General features: G+C 41.1%; 1 pseudogene; it reads right to left on the bottom strand.

The window, feature by feature from the left end:
- Window positions 1–3,426: 3,426 nt before the first annotated feature.
- LOC113624257 (NADH-cytochrome b5 reductase 3-like) lies at window positions 3,427–18,424 on the bottom strand (annotated as a pseudogene).
- Window positions 18,425–19,753: the final 1,329 nt, after the last annotated feature.

The following is a 19,753-nucleotide window of genomic DNA, read 5'->3' as shown; positions in this document are numbered from 1 at the left end:
TCTCCTCCAGTGGTGGAATGAGGACGAGAGAGTTCTTTGGGGTCCCTTTTACAAGGGCACTAAACCCATTCATTCCCAAGGGCTCCACCCTCATGACCTAATTCCCTCCCAAAGGCCCCACCTCCTAATACCATCATATTGAAGGTTAGAATTTCAATGTATGAATTTGGGGGAGACACAAACATCCAGTCGACTGCAGTTGGGCTTAGCTACTATTTCAATTTAGAAACTTGACTATCAGTTTGCCTTGAAGTTTCTCGTTCAACGTCACAAGGCTTGCGCACGTGAAAAGAGGATTTGAACCTAAGTCTCATGGCAACAAGTCCATTGCTTTTTCCAGGGCTCCAGATTGCTTCTCAGCCATTCAATTTAACAAGTGTTAAATTACATGTGTGGCTTTATCGGGTTCTGAGGGTGGCAGGAGGGCACAATATTGCCACGGCTCCCCAAGGACTTAGAGTTTATTTGATCAAGATCTGTGTACACATAAAATGGCTACAGCATGAATTGTGTTTTCATGAAGTATTTTAGGAATGTAGTGAAAGGAGAAATCATCATGGCTGTTCACTGGGGAAACTTTCATGGAGGAGGCCTGTAGGTGTTCATAACTGCTTGGTAGCAAATTAGGTACCAAATTAGGTAACTCATCAAGAGGATGAATACCTACTCTGTGTCGGGCACTGTGCTGGGTGCCTCTCTTACCTTCTCTTATTTAAACCTACTCTCCACTTTACTCTCCACTTTACACTCTACTCTCCCTCAACATGCAGGCAGACCTATGGGCTAGAACAGAGAGAGGGGGGATCTATTGTGTACATGATCTCACTTTATAAAAGAAAGTCCTGACCCACAAAAAAATGCTTTGAGATAATTATGAAAAGGCCAAGCCATCAATCAAACATTTTGCCAAGTTTAGGAAAACAAAACAAGGGAGAATATAAGTACAGAGGACATTAAAGGATCAGCATCTTTTTTTGTTTTGTTTTGATTTTGTTTTTATGAGATTATAAAACTTCCTATGTACAGCACAGTGACTATAGTTAACGATACTGTATTATATATTTGAAAGTTGCTAAGAGAGTAGATCTTAAAAGTTCTCATCACAAGAAAAAAATTGTAACCATGTGTGGTGATGACTAGATGTATTGAGGATCAGCATCTTTTAAACAGACCCAGTCTTTGTGGCCTAATACTTGGGGGACAGTCAGCTTCAGGAGGTCAAGATGCTTTGTTCCCTGAACGATTGAGGAAGGTGATCCCTAAGGAAGCTCATCTCCCTGGACAAGTTTCTAAAGCTATCAAATATGGTTTACATGTGTTTTCTAGAACTTTTATTCAATGTACTTTTTGTACATATATTTTTACAATACATACATACTTTTGTATTCATATTATTTAAAATTTTTTTTCCCTAATGCCCTATGTTCCGTGGCAACAGTTTTGTCAACACTGTAATGGTTGGCCAGCATTGGTGCTGGTTGGTACACCCTTCTCCACAGCTGTCGCCAAGTGTACAACTTGGTGCCAAGTTTACAACACAGAGGAGAAAGGCTTCAAGCAATTGCAAGAGAAGGGGGCAGCATCAAACATTAGGTCACAGGGCTCAAAGGAGGAGGATAAGAAGATGCTGGAAAATTAGGTGGAGAGTTGACAAACAAGAACAGTTCAATTAGGGTATGTTTTTATTGTGGTGAAATTAACATACATAATAGGCTATTTTAACCATTTTAAGTGCACAATTTAGTGGCATGAATTATTTACACTGTTGTGCTACCACTACCACTATCTATTTCTAAAACTTTTCCATTACCCCAAACACAAGCTCTGTACCCATCAAGCAAATAACTTCCCATTACTCCTCCCTCCAGCCCCTGAGAAACACTAATCTACTTTCTGTTTCTATGTATTTCCTACAGTATTTGTCCTTTTGTGTCTGGCTTATTTCAGGGTTCATCCATGTTGTAATATGTATCAGAACTTCATTCCTTTTACTGGCTGGATATTATTCTATTGTACGTATATACCACATTTTGTTCATTCTTCTGTTGATGGACAGTTGGATTGTTTTCACCTTATTGGCTATTGTGAATAGTGCTGCAGTGAACATTGGCATACAATACCTCTTTGAGTCCCTCTTTTCAATTCTTTTAAGTGTATACTAGGAGTGGAATTGCTGGTAGTTCTGGTTAACTTCTTGAGGAACTGCCAATCTGTTTTCCACAGGGACTGCACCATTTTACATTCCTACCAGCAGTGTATGAGTGTTCCAATTTCTCCACACCCTTGCCAACACTTGTTATTTCTGTTTCTGTCTGATGTTTGTTTATTTGTTTAATAGTCATCTTCATAGGTATGAAGTAGTTTCTTATTGTGATTCTGTGTTACATTTTCCAATGACGAATGATGTTGAGCATTTAAAAAATTGGGTTGTTTGTCTTTTATTGAGTTGTAGGCGTTCTTATATATTTTGGATATTAAACACTTATCAGATGTATGACTCGCAAATATTTTCTCCCATTCTGTGGGTTCTCTTTTCACTTACTTTTTTTTTTTTGTATTAGCAAAGTTTTACTTCTGGAGGGGATATATGTATACATATAGCTGATTCACTTTGTTTTACAGCAGAAACTAACCCAACATTGTAAAGCAATTATACTTCAATAATAAAAAAAAAAAGATTTGCTTAGGTTAAAAAAAAAGTTTTACTTCAATTTTTTTCCTGCTTATAAATAACTTCGAAAAACTTGATATGCATGAGGCTAACATAGCTGTTATTTAAAGGCAATGTAGGGGCCACTGAAAATGTCTCTCTGACAAGAGACATTGCTCAACATCTTCCCCCACGCTGGGGGTGAAGGCAGGAGGAGGGGGTAGAGCTCTGCCATCAATCCCCTGCCCCAATCCCCCTCCCCATGGTGAATCAGGCTCTGCTAAGCTGACAGCTTGGAGCTCCTAAGGTTACCTGAATATTTCGGTGTGTTAGGGGAAAATGCCAGGGTTTCAAGATGGCCCATGTGCCAGCCTGATGGGCCCTCAGCCAGCACCTTCTTCCCACTCCAGCCACAAGAAGAGCCAAGCTCCTGGCTGGCTGGGGCCTGCTTGGGCCCTTGGGTGGGAGGTAGCCTTTCACCCCCAGCACCCCTCCCCACTCCCCGCCAGGAATTTTTGGTATCCCCTGTCTCATGTGGTATGAGATGCCGCTGAGGCCTAGTCGTGGCTCTGAGGCAGACAGTGAGGGGTGGCAGGCAAAGGTCCAAGGACCGTGGCTGGGGGCAGTCCCGGCACCTGCAGCTCTGGGCTGCCCCTACTTTTATGTTTATTTCCAGACTGTGGACCCCCGCAGGGAAGGTTGGGTGGGGCATGGTGATGGCAGCCTCATCCCTGTAATAGGAGAAGAGGGCAAGAAGGGAGAGACAAAGAGTCATGAGGACAGGGACAGGGCTGCGTGAGAACCAGACAGGAACTTGCCCTGAAGTTTGCCAGCTGTGGCCCACTTGAAACAGAGCTCTGCTTCCAAGGGGACCCCTCAGGTCAGCCCAGCTGGGTGACCACCCAGGGCATAGGCAGGCCAGACTGAACCTGGGCCCACAGCATTAAATAACATTGGCAGAGGAGGACTAGTTGAGGACAGGGCATGGTGAGTGTTCAGGGTGTGATGCTGCCAGTGCCCAGCCATCAGAAGGGGAAGCAGCACTCCTTGTAGTGACCCACGTGGTCCAGGTTGGGTAGGCAGGCATACTGGACCAGGGCAGGAGTACCAGAGGCTCCTCCTCCAGGGCGGAATGTGGTCCTGGATCATCTCCTTGTTCACAAAGCCTGAGCTGTAGTCCCAGGCTTCAGGGACTTTGTCTACCACGTACCAGAGCTTGAAGCAAGTGGAATGTTCGTTCCTGCAGCTCTGGCTGCAGCAAAATGTCCTTCTTGGTCTGATTGGCAAAGAGCAGTTGGCACACGGTGTCATCCAAGTCCCTCATGATGGCACGGATCACCTGTAGCATCCAAATGATGCTTGTTCCTCCTGTGATCATGTGAACAGACTTCACTTCTTGATGGGGTTGGATTTCTTGTCTGGACAGATGGCAAACTTTCCTTGGCCCTGGTAGACTAGCAGCCAGGTTGGGCCCTGGAACTCAATGATGTCTCCAATCTTCTTGTTTTCCAGGTATGGGGACATCTTTACTTCCAGTGGGAAACTTGGGCTGGGTGTCTTTGAAGTAAACCTTGATGACCAGGTCCACTAAAGCCCTTTCATCATGGCTGGAGATGGTGTAGCGCTCAATGGTAAGGTTTTGGTGGATTTGAGCTGAAAAGTAGATGTGATGGCCTATGAGGAGGCCCAAGATGTAATGGGGCTGGAAGTAGAACCACTGGGTGTTACGGCTGATGATCTCCTCATCGATAAGCCACAGTGAGAACTTGATGTCCAGGCTTTCAAAGGTAATGGCTGGGGCCCAGTGCTGGATAGCAGGGCTATAGAGGAACCAAGCTGGGGAGAGCACCGTGTGGCCCAGTGTGCTCAGCTGGGCCCTGTGGTGGTGGCTGCTGCCCCAGCCGAGAAAGTTGGGCTGCCTCTTTTCACTTTCTTATTAATATCTTTTGATGCACAAAAGTTTTCAATTTTGATGAAACCCAGTTTATCTTTTTTTTTTTTTGGCTGTTTTGGGTCTTTGTTGCTGTCTCTAGTTGTGGCGAGCGGGGGCCACTCTTCATTGTGGTGCACAGGCTTTTCATTGCAGTGGCTTCTCTTGTTGCAGAGCACGGGCTCTAGGCACGCGGGCTTCAGTAGTTGCTGCACGTGGGCTCAGTAGTTGTGGCTCACGGGCTCTAGAGCTCAGGCTCAGTAGTTGTGGCGCACGGGCTTAGTTGCTCTGTGGCATGTGGGATCTTTCTGGACCAGGGCTTGAACCTGTGTCTGCTGCATTGGCAGGCGGACTCCTAAACACTGTGCCACGAGGGAAGTCCTTATCTTTTTTTTTTTTTTTTTTTTTGTAATTGTTCATGTTTTGGTGTCATATCTAAGAATCCATTGCTAAACCAAACGTCACCAAGATTTACCCCTATGCTTTCTTTCAAGAGTTTTATGGTTCCATTTTGAGCTAATATTTGTATATGATGTGAGATAAGGCTCCAACTTCATTCTTTTGCATGTGGAAATCCAGTTGTTCTAGAACCATTTGTTGAAGAGACTAATATTTCCCCATTAAATGAAAATAGTACTCTTCTGGAAAATCAATTGGCCATAGATGTATGGGTTTAATTTCTGGACTTTCAATTCTGTTTCATTGGTCTATGTGTCTATTCTTATGCCAGTGTCACACTGTTTAGATTACTGTAGCTTTGTAGTAAGTTTTGAAATCAGTTGTGAGTCCTCCAACTTTGATCTTCCTTTTTAAGATTATTTTGGCTATTTGGAGCCTCTTGCAATCCCATATGAATTTGAGGATGGGTTTTTTTCATTTCTGAAAAAAAGGTTGCTAGAATATTGATAGAGATTGTGTTGAATCTGTAAATCACTTTGGGTAGTATTGCCATCTTAACAATTTGAAGTCTTCTAATCCATTAACATGGATGTTATTCCATTTAGTTAGGTCTTCCTTAATTTCTTTCACAGATGTTTTAGAGTTTTCAGTGTACAATATTTCACCTCCTTGGTTAAATTTATTCGTGGGTATTTTATACTTTTTGATGCTATTTGAATACTAGTGGAATTGCTTTCTTTATTTCCTTTTTGAATTGTTCATTGCTGGTGTATTGAAACACAACTGATTTTTGTGTGTTGATTTTGTGACCTGCAACCCTGCTGAATTTTTTTATTAGCTCTAGTAGCTTTCTTGTGGATTCTTTGGAATTGTCTGTATGTAGAATCATGACATCTGTGAATAGAGATATTTTACTTCTTTCTCTCCAATTTGTGTCCGATTTATTTATTTTTCTTACCTACTTCCTCTAGCTAGAACTAGTGTTGAATAGCACTATTCAACTAGTGTTAAATAGCAGTGATGCAAGTAGGCATCCTTGTCTTGTTCCTACTCTTAGGGGGAAAGCTTTCAGTCTTTTACTATTATGACGTTAGCTGTGGGTTTTTCATAAATGACCTTTATCATGTTGGAGAAGTTCCCTTTTATTCCTAGTTTTCTGAATGTTTGTATCATGAAAGGTTGTTGGATGTTGTCAAATGCGTTTTCTGTGACAACTGAGATGATAATTTTTGTTTACATTTGTTCTATTAATGTGGTTTACTACATTGATTAATTTCCTTATGTTGAACCACTCTTGCATTCCTGAGATAAATCCCACCTGATCATGGTGTATAATCATTTTAATATGCTGTTGGATTTGGTTTGCTACTATTTTGTTCAGGATTTTTGCATCTAGAAAGGATATTGACCTGTAATTTTCTTTTCTTGTGATGTCTTTATTGCCTTTGGTATCAGTGTAATGCTAGCCTTACAGAATGAGTTGGTAAGTGTTCCCTCCATCATGGTTAACTGCATCAACTTTGGAGGCAGATGGTGTCAGTTTTAATCCTGCTTTTGCCACCAAAAAGTTTGTAATAAGTTTTTCATTATTTATCCTCTAAACTTCAGTTTCCCATCTATAAAATAGGTGTGTTGGGAGTATTAATTGGGATCATTCATTGTAAAGCCAGTGGTGTGCTGGTAAAGGTTTAAAAATCAGCTCTCAGGGGACTTCCCTGGCAGTCCACTGGTTACGACTCCACGCTCCCAATGCAGGGGGCACAGGTTCCCACATGTTGTTCCCCTGGTCGGGGAACTAAGATCCCACATGTGCGATGCAGCCAAAAAAAAAGAATCAGCTCTTAGAGAAGGTGGGAGTGGGAAACACTGATTTGTAGTGTTTGCCTATTTCCATGGTGTAAATACTCCTGGCTGATTTAAAGATACCATTGTGAAGTCATCTAAGGTGTAGATGAGAAGAAATGTACACAGTATGCTCTCATGAGCCAGTGGGAGCTGACTCCAGTACATCACTTTTTTTAAAAAGTATGAAGTACAGAATAAATGATCAATCATGAAATATTATCACTTCAGTTGCCTTTAACAAAAAGCATAAAATAAAATGAAAATAGAATGATTCCTGAAAAGTCAAGATATAAATCTCCCTTTCTATTGCCTTATGTTCTAAAATAATTTATATTCTAGGTACTTTGAAATGTTATCTTCAGATGGTCTGTCCTCTGTTGGAATCACACTGCATATCCCCTTACTATCTCTAGATCTCGTGTATCATTGTTTACAGTGAACATAATCACAGGGCAGATGGTCTCTGTCCACAAGTCTGTCTGCCCTGATGGCAATTGACTGCACCTGGAAAAACTTATTACTCCTAATTGCTTAACCATGTTAACCTTGAAGGCTGCTGGAAAACTTAGAGGCATCATCCTGCCTTGGCTCCCTCATAACTAAGGTGTTCTACCTGATACTGGTCTTGACAGCAGTCACCATGTGCTCATGCTTCCCCTAGAAGGCATAGATTGCCCAACCACCTCATCAGGCAAAGAATTCTGCCAATGTCATGTCCTCTAGACTTCTGCTCAGACCCAGGCTTAGGAACATTTATGAAGCAAAGACTGTCTTGCCCTGTTCCCTGGGTACCTTTTCCCAATTCTTTTACCAAGTCACTGTTGTCCCATGTTCCTTATCCACCCATCTATCCATCCATCATCCATCCAACTAAGACTTACAGAATGCCTAATGGCTGCAAATACAAAGATGGTATATGGTCTCCATTGTCCATAAACTCACAGCCTGGGATGGGGTAGGGTAGAGTGGAGACAGATATGCAAACAAACAGAATATATTGTGATAAGGGAAAGTACAAAAGTATATGCAAAGTACTCTGGGAAACTAAATGAGGAATTCTGCTTGCCTCTGGAAGTTAAGGAGGTTTTTGCAGAGTGTGTACAGGTAACCATAGTGTAAAGCAGAGGCTTGGGGTCCGATATGGTAGACTTTGTGTGCCTGACTGTGCCATTGAACCTGATCCTTCAGCAACAGGGAGCCTTTCTTTTTTTTCCTTTTTTTTAATTGCCCGGCATCTTAGAACTTCAAGGCTATGCTCCCTGTTAATAATAAAAAAATAACCAACTTTTTAAGGGCTTATAATGTGCCAGATATTGTACTAAGTGCTTTAAAATCATTATTTAACTTAATCTTCACAACAGCCTTGGAAAATAGAAATTATTATCATTCCCACTTTACAGATGAGAAAAATGAAATTTAAAACTCTAAGTCACATAACTAGGAATGGGCAGAACTAAAACCTAGCTCTAATTCAGTGCTGAGTCTGTGCTCTTAGAAACACAAGCCAGCTGGACTTGGTATAGTTGAGGGCCTGGGAAGAGTGGTCCCATCTCCCCACACCAGCCTCCCAAAACTTCCTCCCATTTTACAGTGCTCATACGTTAAACCCTCTTACCACCTACCTGGGCCGATAGCAATTATCTGAAAGTACCTTGTTTAGGAGGCAGCGGTAGTTAATGTGGAGAAGGACTTCGAAGGTTGTTGACAGCAGTGTGAATTTACTTCCAAGAACTGCGGTTGCTGTCGGCTGACGTTGAGTTAGTGATTAATATGCTCTTGTGTGATTCAGCTAATGTCCCTCCCAAATAATGTGTTAACCCAGTGAAAAAAGCACGTGTCCAACTAAGCTGAATGTCAGACCTCTGTGTCAACTCCCATTTTACATTCTGTAGAAGGAAAAGCAATCCCACTTAACACTGCTTACCAGGTATTATATATATATATATAAAATTAATTACATTATTAATTATATATAATTAATTATATAGATATAGAATTTAATGTTGACATCGACATCAACTCCGTGAGATTGTGTGTGTGCAGATAAGTAACCTGAAGCTCAGAAAGGTGAAACCACCTGTTCAAGCTCATGGAGTCAACTTCTTTCTACTACTCCAGGACCCTAACTATTGGGGTGGTCTTGTTTAGTTTATATCATGGTGAATAACCACTCTTCTTTTTAATACAGAAACGTTATTTATTTTTAGAGATGTCTCTAAAGGAGCATTATTATTTTAGGGATGGGGGTAGTGGAAAGAATGGGCACTTTGAAGCTAGGTATTCCTGGGTTAGAATTCTAGTTCCTGCTCTGTAGTGGTGTGACTTTTGGTAAATTCCCTAATCTTACCTCAAAAGATGATTGTGAGAATTGAAGCAGGTGGCTGGTCCCTAGGGGTACTTCAATACACGTTAGTCCTTTTCAGCTGCTGGTTGGTGTAACATGAATGAGCATCTCCAGACAACTCAGGCAAATTGGTTAAACAATCAATATATTCTTAGAGTTTATTTTAATTAAAGAAAAAAAACCTCCTACCAGGTGGCCTTTTGGGGGGAAATTTAGGGACGGTAGTGTCAAACAAGGCAAATCATACAGCTCCCGCAGGTCGAGACTCAACAGACCCACCAGTGAGGCCTATTATACCCATGAGAGTTCTGGGGAGGAACAGGAAAAGCTGCTGTGTTGAAGCTGCAAAAAATCTGGTCCGGGAGACAAAGCACACAGACAGATAGAAAGAGAAATAACCATAGAAGGCAACAGAGGGCAAGAGTCCAAGGAGTGATGCAGGCAATCAATACTGCATGAATTTGGAAGAGAGAGAGAGACAGCTTAGAAGGGGCCAAGAAACCTTTCCTGACCTGTCTCCCGCACTCCGTCCTCCTTCTGTCCCTCCGTAGTACTTCAGGTTTCTCTTAGAGTCTCCAGTGCACTTAGCTCTTCGTAACAAGGTGGAGAAACTTTCACTGTCTATTAATAGCTGGTGCCAGAATTCCTCTTGGGGATGGAAGCATCTAGGTTTGGAAAATTCGGTGTAATGGAATAGGCTGGGGAGTGCTGGAGGCACAAAGCTGAGACCCAAGGACCTGGCTGTTGGAGGAGGGGCGACTTACTGTGTTAAGACAGGGAGAATTTGAGATGCGTGGGGCCAATCTGGGATGGAGTGAGTGAGGAAAAGAGAGGAGAGAAGGCAGAGGGAAAGGGAAGAGAGCAGCCAGCAGCGCAGCAAAGCTGTGATTCCTCCCCACAATTACCTACATCTCCAGCGATTGCTACTAAACCTAGGCAGCTTTGTAGGAGCGCCTTTGATGGGAAAACCAGGAAGAGGCCAGGTTTCGTTTCAACACTGCAGAACACATTAGACGTGGGGCGGTGGAAGTTACCCAGCTCTTGAAAGGGCTCTATACTTCTGCAGGCCAGGTAAAGGCTGGGGGTTCAAACCTAGTTTACCCAGATCTTTGAGAGGCAGACTTCTGATTTATCTCTCCAATTCCTTTCTCTTTTCTTCTTTGACTTTTCCTCCCCTCCGAACTTACAGTACCTGACACATAGTAGGCACTCCATAAATATCTGTTGTGCTGAATCAAAAATATGATACCTGGTTTCTGCTGTCATGGTACCTAAAATTGAGTGAAGACAACACAAACGCATTTCACACATAAAATTAAATCTAATCTTAACAATTCTGAGAAGGCTATAGGTACCCATTAAATAGGCCTAACACTTCTCTCTCTGTTTTTCAGTATCCTTCAAGGTTTTGCTTACATTTCATCTTCCAGGAAGCCTACCAGGATTTTCAGTGATGTGTCCTGTCTCTGAAATCTTATGACATTTCCTACCTGTATCAGCAAATTTGACACTTGATCACTTATTTTTTGACGGATGTCTTTCCTTTTTCACTACATACTACAGCCCCTGAGGGCAGGAAGCATGCCGCCCTTGGACAGAGGCGGCCACGCTCAGTGGCCTGAGCGTGAGTACATATAGTACCTTAATGCACGTGGCTGTTCAGTTGATTGTTACTGATCATATGTGTCCTGCATCATATTCTCAGAAACTTGAGAACTTAGTGTGTGCTTGGCAAATATTAGTACTGATTAACTATTTGCTGAATTGAGTTGAATTGTTGGGTAGCATAGACCTCTGAGATTATAAGATTCCTAGATATCATTCTTGTACCAAAGAAACGGAAAATTAGAAATTAGGAAGGAATCAAATCTAATTCTTGTTAAGCTGTAATTTATCTTCCTACTGCTTTTGGGCATATAATTTAGGCTTTCCACTTCAAATGCAAATCTGATTTCTTGGCCAGTAAATTTTGTATGGCTACTGTGAGGTTAAGAAATAAATATGCATAGCATTTTGAGGCTGGCAGGCAGCAGAAGATCATGTGATCTAACCCAGGCGAAATGTGAGTTCAGAGAGGTTAAATAGACTGCCTTATGCTCTGTAGTCTGTTGTAGAGCTTACTTGCTTTCAAGTTTCCTGCTTTCTGTTCCAGTGGTCTTTCCAGGGCACTAAGCTTAGTTGTTAGAATAGCATTTCTTCAAAGTGTATTCATTATTAATGCAGTATACTAAGTCCCTGGGGTAGAATAAGCCTCATTATTATAGCTAGTAAGTCAGTCTAAAGCAATCTGATATTCCTGTAAAACTGAATAAATTTTGTAGTAAAGTATCCTTGGGCTCACTGCCTTCTGAGGTGGCCATCATCTCATTTGTCCTATATTTTAAAAAATCCATAAATGAGCCCTTCTGTGTTAACATTCATTATAGCTTAGCTTTATTGATTCTGTTATAGTGCTGTTAATTACAGGAACCACAGAAATCTTCAATTAGGTTAAAGCCATAATAAATAAGATTAGTAATACTTATTCTGCTCCGTATATTGAGTGTTTTTATGATAAACTGATGTTTATCTTTTCAGATATTACTACATTAACATCTTATAAAATAATTATATGAGATATTTTAATTTTTTTAGACAAAAAAATTTGAGTATCTTCTAATAACTAGTGATGTTAACTATCATTATTAATCCTCGTGACAACCCTATGAAGTGGACATTATGGTTATCTTCACTTACAGATGAAGAAATCAAAGCTTATAGAAATTCAGTGTCTTGCCCAAGATCCCACAAGAGGGGAAGCCAAGATTAAATGAGATGATATATATGTACCTAGCACAGTGCTGAGCAGATAGTGTAGTGAATAAATACAAGTGGAAGAGTCAGTGTGAAGTGGAAATAAGTGAAAGCAAAGATGAAACTGTTGTGAGGATAGTATATGAAGTATGTGTTATAAGTTCCTATACATTATACATATATGACTAATATTTGATTCTGAGCTTCCTAACAATCAAAGGGAGAAACGTAATCAGTTACATAAGGGATAAGTAACCTTGCTTAAGAGAAGTATATACTCAGCCATAAAAAGGAATGAAATTGTGTCATTTGCAGAGATATGGGTGGACCTAGAGACTGTCATACAGAGTGAAGTAAGTCAGAGAAAAACAAATATAGTATATTAACACACATATATGGAATCTAGAAAAATGGCATAGATGATCTTATTTGCAAAGCAGAAATAGAGACACAGACGTAGAGAACAAACATATGGACACCAAGGGGGGAAAAGGGGACGGGATGAATTGGGAGGTTGGGATTGACATACATACACTACTACGTATAAAACAGATAACTAATGAGAACCTACTGTATAGCACAGGGAACTCTACTCCATGCTCTGTGGTGACCTAAATGGGAAGGAAATCCAAAAAAGAGGGGTTATATGTATATGTATGGCTGATTCACTTTGCTGTACAGCAGAAACTGACACAGCAGCGTAAATCAACTATACTCCAATTTAAAAAAAGAGAGAGAAGATAAATATTTCTGGAGCTCAGACCTAAGGGTCCTTTTTCAAGACAGAGGATTTACTTTAGCGGGGACCTTAGAGGTTGAGACAAAGTCACTATGGGATGCTGTTAGAAGCCTGGAGAAAGTCATGGCCAAGCCTGAGTGAAGTGGAGAAGCCTGAGTTGCCCTGGCAGGAGGCAGAGGAAGGATTAAGAAGTTGGAGGGGCGTACTAGAAGGGAAATGTTATGGAAGACCCACCAGAGCATTATGTTCCATGGGAGGCCTGAAGGACACAACATTCACCTAAACCATTAAGAATGGCTGAGTAATATTTCATTGTGTATATATACCACATCTTCTTTATCCATTCATCTGCTGATGGACATTGTCATACTTGTTTCTTGATGGAATTATACTAATACATGCTCCTCAGCTAGTAACTAGCTAATTAAGGGCCATCCATGCACTGTAATGTGGTTGGAATAGTGAGTTTGTATACACCTTCTTACCTAACCTTCATAATCATTTATTGAGGTAAATGGGCTGGGTAATATTATTCCAATTTTACATGTGAGGAAACTAAGGATTATTTTAGGAACTTGCCTGGGGCACACAGCTAGGAAGTGGCAGAGCTGAGGTGAAGTTCAAACTTAGGTTCACATTTACTCCAAAGTCAAATTTACGACTAGGCCATGGGACAGTTGGGCTGAGGGCAGAGATATCATCTTATGAGAGTCGAAGTATCTGAGGAAGAAGGATCTCATGTCTTACAGGAGTGGGCTGAGACAGTTCAAATCAGATCAAGGTTTATCTCAAGCAATAATTTGAGGGCAGAATCAATACCGTATCAAATGTGTGATGCCTTGAGACATCAAAGTTCTATTCTAGACAGTATCCCCTCAGTAATTTTAGTCTGAAAAGGTTTTAAAGTGTGCCTTGAGACATCAAAGTTCTATTCTAGACAGTATCCCCTCAGTAATTTTAGTCTGAAAAGGTTTTAAAGTGTGCATTCAGGGACTTCCCTGGTGGTCCAGTGGTTAAGACTCTGCGCTCCTGATGCAGGGGACCAGGGTTCGATCCCTGGTCAGGGAGCTAGATCCCACATGCCATAACTAAAAAGATTCCACATCCTGCAACTAAGACCCGGGACAGCCAAATAAATAAATAAAGTGCACATTCATAAGCATAAATATGATTCATTTGCTTTCATCTTTTTTCTTTCATTGAATTATACTTTTAGTAAATATCTATTTATCTTCTACTACATGTCATGCATGGTTCCTTCTAAGTAAAAAATTATATAGTTTCCTTCCTATTACATTTAATCAGACTCTTTTTCTTCCTTTCAGTCTATCCTTATGAGTAAGTATTTTCAGTGGTCTGCTGTATTCATGGTACTAAGCAGTGGAAAAGGATCTCTTAAAGTGTAATCATTTCACCATCATAGATGGAGCCTAACTCAGTGCATCAGAGGTCATATAGAAGATCTGTCCAGTTACCATCTAGGTTTAGTTTCGAGGTAAAAGATTTAACATTTAATTTTACTTTTCCTTTTTTTGGAGGGTGGGATGAGGGAGAGGGATTGTTAAATGAAGGGCATACATTTATTGAATACTATATTTTCAACATAAAAGACAGTCTTGATTGTAAAAAAAATAGTACTTTAGACACTTCAGAGCATCCACTGAAATTTTAGATGGTTTAAATATTGGATATTTAAAGTATTTAGCTATATAAAACCTAGAGTAATATAGAATGAACACATGCCATTTCCCTTTACTTTCTATCCCTTAAATCTTGTTTTTTTCTCAGCATGTATCACTACTGGCATTATTTTAATTATTTATTCATTTACTTGTTTTCAACTATGCTCCCCAACTAGGAACCTCTTCTGTATTATTTCACTGCTGTATTTGCAGGACAGAATAGTGCCTGGTACATAGTGGTACTCACCAAATATTTGTTGTATTCATTTATTTAACCTAAAAAGAGAGGATAATTTCCTAAAGAATCACAGATGATATCACAATGCGAACAGACAGACAACAAACCCAAAACCCACAGCAATTCAACATGCTTGACTACAAGAAAACGGAAAACTTTTACAAGCATAGTTTTTTAAAGAGCAAATAGTATGCTGAAAAAATACATATCAAAAGCATGACAGAAAAACTATTGCTATTTTAATTGAAGATCCTATTATTACAAATTGATAGAAGATACTGTAGTGGACAAAGAACAAAAACAGACTGTATTTCCCCTACCCACACCGGCACACACATTGGTAAATTAAAAGAAACACGAAAAACAGAAACTAGTGAGAAAGCATAGGGAAAATTATTAATCTCTTTAACAATCATGGAAATTCAAAATTAAAGCAACAAGGTATATATATATATATATTTTTTGCGGTACGCGGGCCTCTCACTGTTGTGGCCTCTCCCGTTGCGGAGCACAGGCTCCAGACGCGCAGGCTCAGCGGCCATGGCTCACGGGCCCAGCCACTCCGCGGCATGTGGGATCTTCCCGGACCGGGGCACGAACCCATGTCCCCTGCATCGGCAGGCGGACTCTCAACCACTGCGCCACCAGTGAAGCCCAACAAGGTATATTTTTAAAACATTAAAGTTATAAACCATTTAAAATGTTAAAGTGTCCATTGTTACAAAACCTAACATTGTGTACATTTTTTAGGGCAGTGTAAATTCATGGAAATTTCTTGGAAAGTGACTTGCCATTATGAATCTGTGAATCAAGAATCTAAAACTATGCAGTCTATTTGACTCAATAATTACATTTCTGTGAATCCCTCCTAAGGTATTATCTAAATATTATATATTTAATTATTATTTAGGTTATTTGCATGGAGAAAGTCATTAGTTATGAAACTTCTGTAGTAAGCATTTATAAGTAAAATGCTTATAAATTAAAATAAGTTTAAGGAAACATTTACAAAATTACATGTACACCATGATTATGCTTATATTAAAAATATCCCTAGTGAAAAAATAACTGCAAGAAAATCTGAGGTGATTTTGCCTCTCTTTTTTAGTTTCCAGAATTTTATGATTTGTACAGTGGTATTTTAGTTTAGTTTTGTTCGGTATACCTTTTTTTAAAAATATTTATTTATTATTTTATTTTGGCTGTGCTGAGTCTTAGTTGCAGCATGGGGGCTTCTTAGTTGTGGCATGTGGGATCTAGTTCCCTGACCAGGGATCGAACCTGGGCCCCCTGCATTGGGAGCGTGGAGCCTTACCCACTGCACCACCAGGGAAGTCTCTGGTATAACCTTTTTTTTAAAAAAAATAAATTTATTTATTTATTTTTCGCTGTGTTGGGTATTCGTTGCTGTGTACAAGCTTTCTTTAGTTGTGGTGAGTGGGGGCTACTCTTCATTGTGGTGCGCGGGCTTCTTATTGTCGTGGCTTCTCGCTGTGGAGCACGGGCTCTAGGCATGCAGGCTCAGTAGTAGTGGCACGTGAGCTCAGTAGTTGTGGCACGTGGGCTCAGTAGTTGTGGCACGTGGGCTCAGTAGTTGTGGCTTGCGGGCTTTAGAGCTCAGGCTCAGTAGTTGTGGCGCACGGGCTTAGTTGCTCCGCGGCACGTGGGATCTTCCCAGGCCAGGGCTCGAACCCATGTCCTTTGCATTGGCAGGCAGATTCTTAACCACTGCGCCACCAGGGAAGCCCACTGGTATAACCTTTTAAAGGCAAACCTCAGTGTTTGAATCTAATATACTTTCCCATTGTAATCTAGGAAACAGCTTTTGCAGAGAAAGACTGGTGAGCAGATGCTCTTTTGATGAAAATTTATGTGTGAAACCTATGTATGTATGATTGCTGGCTGGATGATTTTTTTTTAAGAGAATTTCCTAATAAGAGGCTTCTACTTCATTATATTTAGTTTGGTTCAGTTTGGATGAATATTTGTAGCAGATTGTAGGTTTCTTGCTACACATGACATGTTAGAAGGAGATAGGTTTATTCCTCCTTTTACACTGTTCTCTCTCTCCTGTATATTCCCTATAGAGTAACCTTTAAAAGCTTTTCTATTTTCAAACATAAAATTGAATTCCTCGCCCAATTTAGTTGGTGGCATCCTTGGTCAACTCGTCGACTAATTTAGAGAATTTGGGAATCATGTGAAATTCCTTCCTCTGCCTCAGCACCCAGATCTAAGCAGTCATCACCCACTGTCTATTCTATCTCCTCAGGTTTTTGACAACTTCTCAGTATCCCTCCCTGGTCCACTGCCTTAGATGTTGGTCTCATCACTTGCAGTTTGAAGTTCTACTATGTTATATGATTAATCTCCTTGCCCTCCAATCCATCTTCCACATTATCCCTATATTAGTGGTTCTCAAAGGGGATGATTTTTGTCCCCCAAGGCATATTTGGCAATATCTAAAGACATTTTTCGTTGTCATAAGTGGACCAGGTGGACTGGGGAGTTGAGGGGGAAGAGTGGAGGGTTGCTACTGGCATCTAGTAGTTAGAGGACAGAGATGTTGCTGAACATCCTACAGTGCACAGGACAGCAACCCTACCCCCCATAACAAAGAATTTTCTGGCCCCAAATATCAGTAGTGCTGAGGTTGAGAAACCCTGCCCTGGAGTGATTCTTCTCAAATAAAAATCTGCTTACATACCTCAAAAACACACTATTTATTTTGGGCAGAAGTTTTTGCATAAGGCCCTTCTTTTCTTATTCCCCCGTCACACAGCGTATACTTATTACTGCCTGAATGTGCCACTTTCTCCTTGGTTCCTGTAACCTACCTGCTACTTGTAGCTGCTTCTTTTATTTTCGGTTTCTTCAGGCTGGGTTTCATGGTTCTTCTCTTGATCACTTTTAGAAGAGCATGAATCATACTGAATGGTTGCTTATCTATCTCCTCCACTAAACTGTGAGCACCCAGAGGACAAGGAAACCATGCCCCATAGGATTAACAGAAACTGGTAACTAACAGAAATTCCTTAGCTTGTCTTAACAGCTTGCTAAAACCCCCCTCTGCTTGTAGCCTGCCTTCACTGAGCAAGCCTTAATTATTTTGTTGCAAATTGCATAACCTCCAAGCTTCCCATAGCCTAAACAGTAAGATGTTCGCCCAAGTTGTTTTCCAGGAACTTGGGGTCAGCTGAGTTTAGTTTGAGCTCCAGCTGGCTAAGACTGGTTGGGACCACTGACCCTAAAACTGGGTCTGTGCAAGTGTTCCATAAATAACCTTTTGAAGTCAGAGGGCCAACAACTGTACCCTCAGATCATGCCAAGTGCCTCCATTTTTGAACGTGCAGGCCATGAAGAAGCATGTAATTCAGATACTCCTGTGCGGGACCTGATTATCTCACCTTTCCCCATGCCTAAGACCACACTGCTTCCTTATTTCTGAAATATCCCAAGCTCCTCCCCTTTGAGGAGGCAGATTTGAGATTTATTCTCCCATCTTCTTGCTTGGCTGCCTTGTGAATAAACCCTTTCTCTGCTGCACACCTTGGTGCCTCAGCATTTGGCTTGCTGAGCTTCCGACAAACAAACGTGGTTCAGTAACATCAGGAACTGGGTCTTGTTTTTGGAATCTTCAGAACCCAGTGCAATGCCTGGTATAGTGGAATGGATCTGAACTCAACCAAGGACCTCTGCTCATTCCATTTCATGAGCCCCGCAAAGCAACCAGATTTGTTCTCGGGCTTTTCTGACTTTCATTTTTCTGTACCCTTTGCCTTACCTGAAATACTGTTCTTTCATGTTTCAGTCTCCACTCATATCACTCCCACCTGTTCCTTAAGGCCCAGCTTGATTAAAAAAAAAAAATCACAATAACTTACTAAGTCCACCACTTGTGTCAGGCCTGGCATTACCTTAGTTCACTTTTGGCATAGTCTTTATGAGGAAGGTATTATCCCAATTTCACAGGTGAAGAAAATAATGCAAACAGCCTTGAGTGGCAGGTGAGGCAAGACATTCACTCAAACACCCACAAGGTAGGCAGCTGGACTGACCTTCCCCACTTGATTCTCTTTTCTTCTCTGTTATCTTTGCTGTTTCCTTCCAGAAGACACCCTAGAGATTGTTTAGTCTGCCCCTCAACTCTTTTTTTTTTTTGCCCCTTAACTCTTATGAGTAAACTGTGAACTGTTTAGGGCAGGGGTCCTCAAACATCCCTCCACACACACACAGCAGGAGGTGAGAGGCGAGTGAGTGAAGCTTCATCTGCGGCTCCCCATCGCTTGCATTACCACCTGAACCATTCCCCCCTCCCCCCGCAAGTGGAAAAATTGTCTTCCACAAAACCTGTCCCTGGTGCCAAAAAGGTTGGGGTCCGCTGGTTTCGGGTAACACAGGTGGTTAATGGTGGGAGCCAGAACTAAACCCCAGAATTCCAGATTCGAATGCGCTTCTCACGCACCACGTACCACACCCAGCACTTGCTCCATGTGAAGTAAGCTGCCAGTAACTCTTCAAGTGTCCAGGAATCCTCCAGCAGGGTTGGTGGAGTCAGGGCACATGGGGAAGCCTCAGTGAGCAGTGAACCGAGCTGCAGAAATCTGATCACGCATAGCTTAGGCAGATTCTCATCCAAGGATTTCCGGGGAGAAGGCACTGGAGTATTTTAAGCATGGGGGTGAGTGGAACACATTTGAATTTTTAAAAGCTCACTTTGTAGAATTAATTGGAGACTGGATTGAATACAGAGTGACAACTTAAGAGATGTTTGTGGTCCTTCAGATGAGAGATGGTGGCAGCTAGGATCATGTTGTTGGAACACTTAGAGAAACAAATGGACTGGAGACATATTTAGGAAGTAAAATCACCATGATTTGGTCGTAGACTGCCTATGAGGTATGAATCTGGCTATAGTGTGACCTTAACTAAGATAATTAAGACTTGTTTCCTCAAAGATAAAAGGAAGATAAAACCTACTTTGAGGGATTATTAGTAAAAAATGAAAATCGCTGGACACACATTAGATATCAACAAATGTTTTTATTAGTATTTATAAGTTTTTAAAAAACTTCTAAGACCTTGAAATACAGAATGGGTTGGACGTGAAGTAACCTGTTAACGTTGGAAGGT

This window comes from Aethalodelphis obliquidens, unplaced genomic scaffold (genome assembly GCF_003676395.1).
Source record: "Aethalodelphis obliquidens isolate GAN/ISIS:26980383/991018 unplaced genomic scaffold, ASM367639v1 scaffold13, whole genome shotgun sequence".
NCBI lineage: Eukaryota > Metazoa > Chordata > Mammalia > Artiodactyla > Delphinidae > Aethalodelphis > Aethalodelphis obliquidens.
Note: the sequence above shows the minus strand (reverse complement) of the source record. Positions and strands in the feature narration are given on the sequence as shown.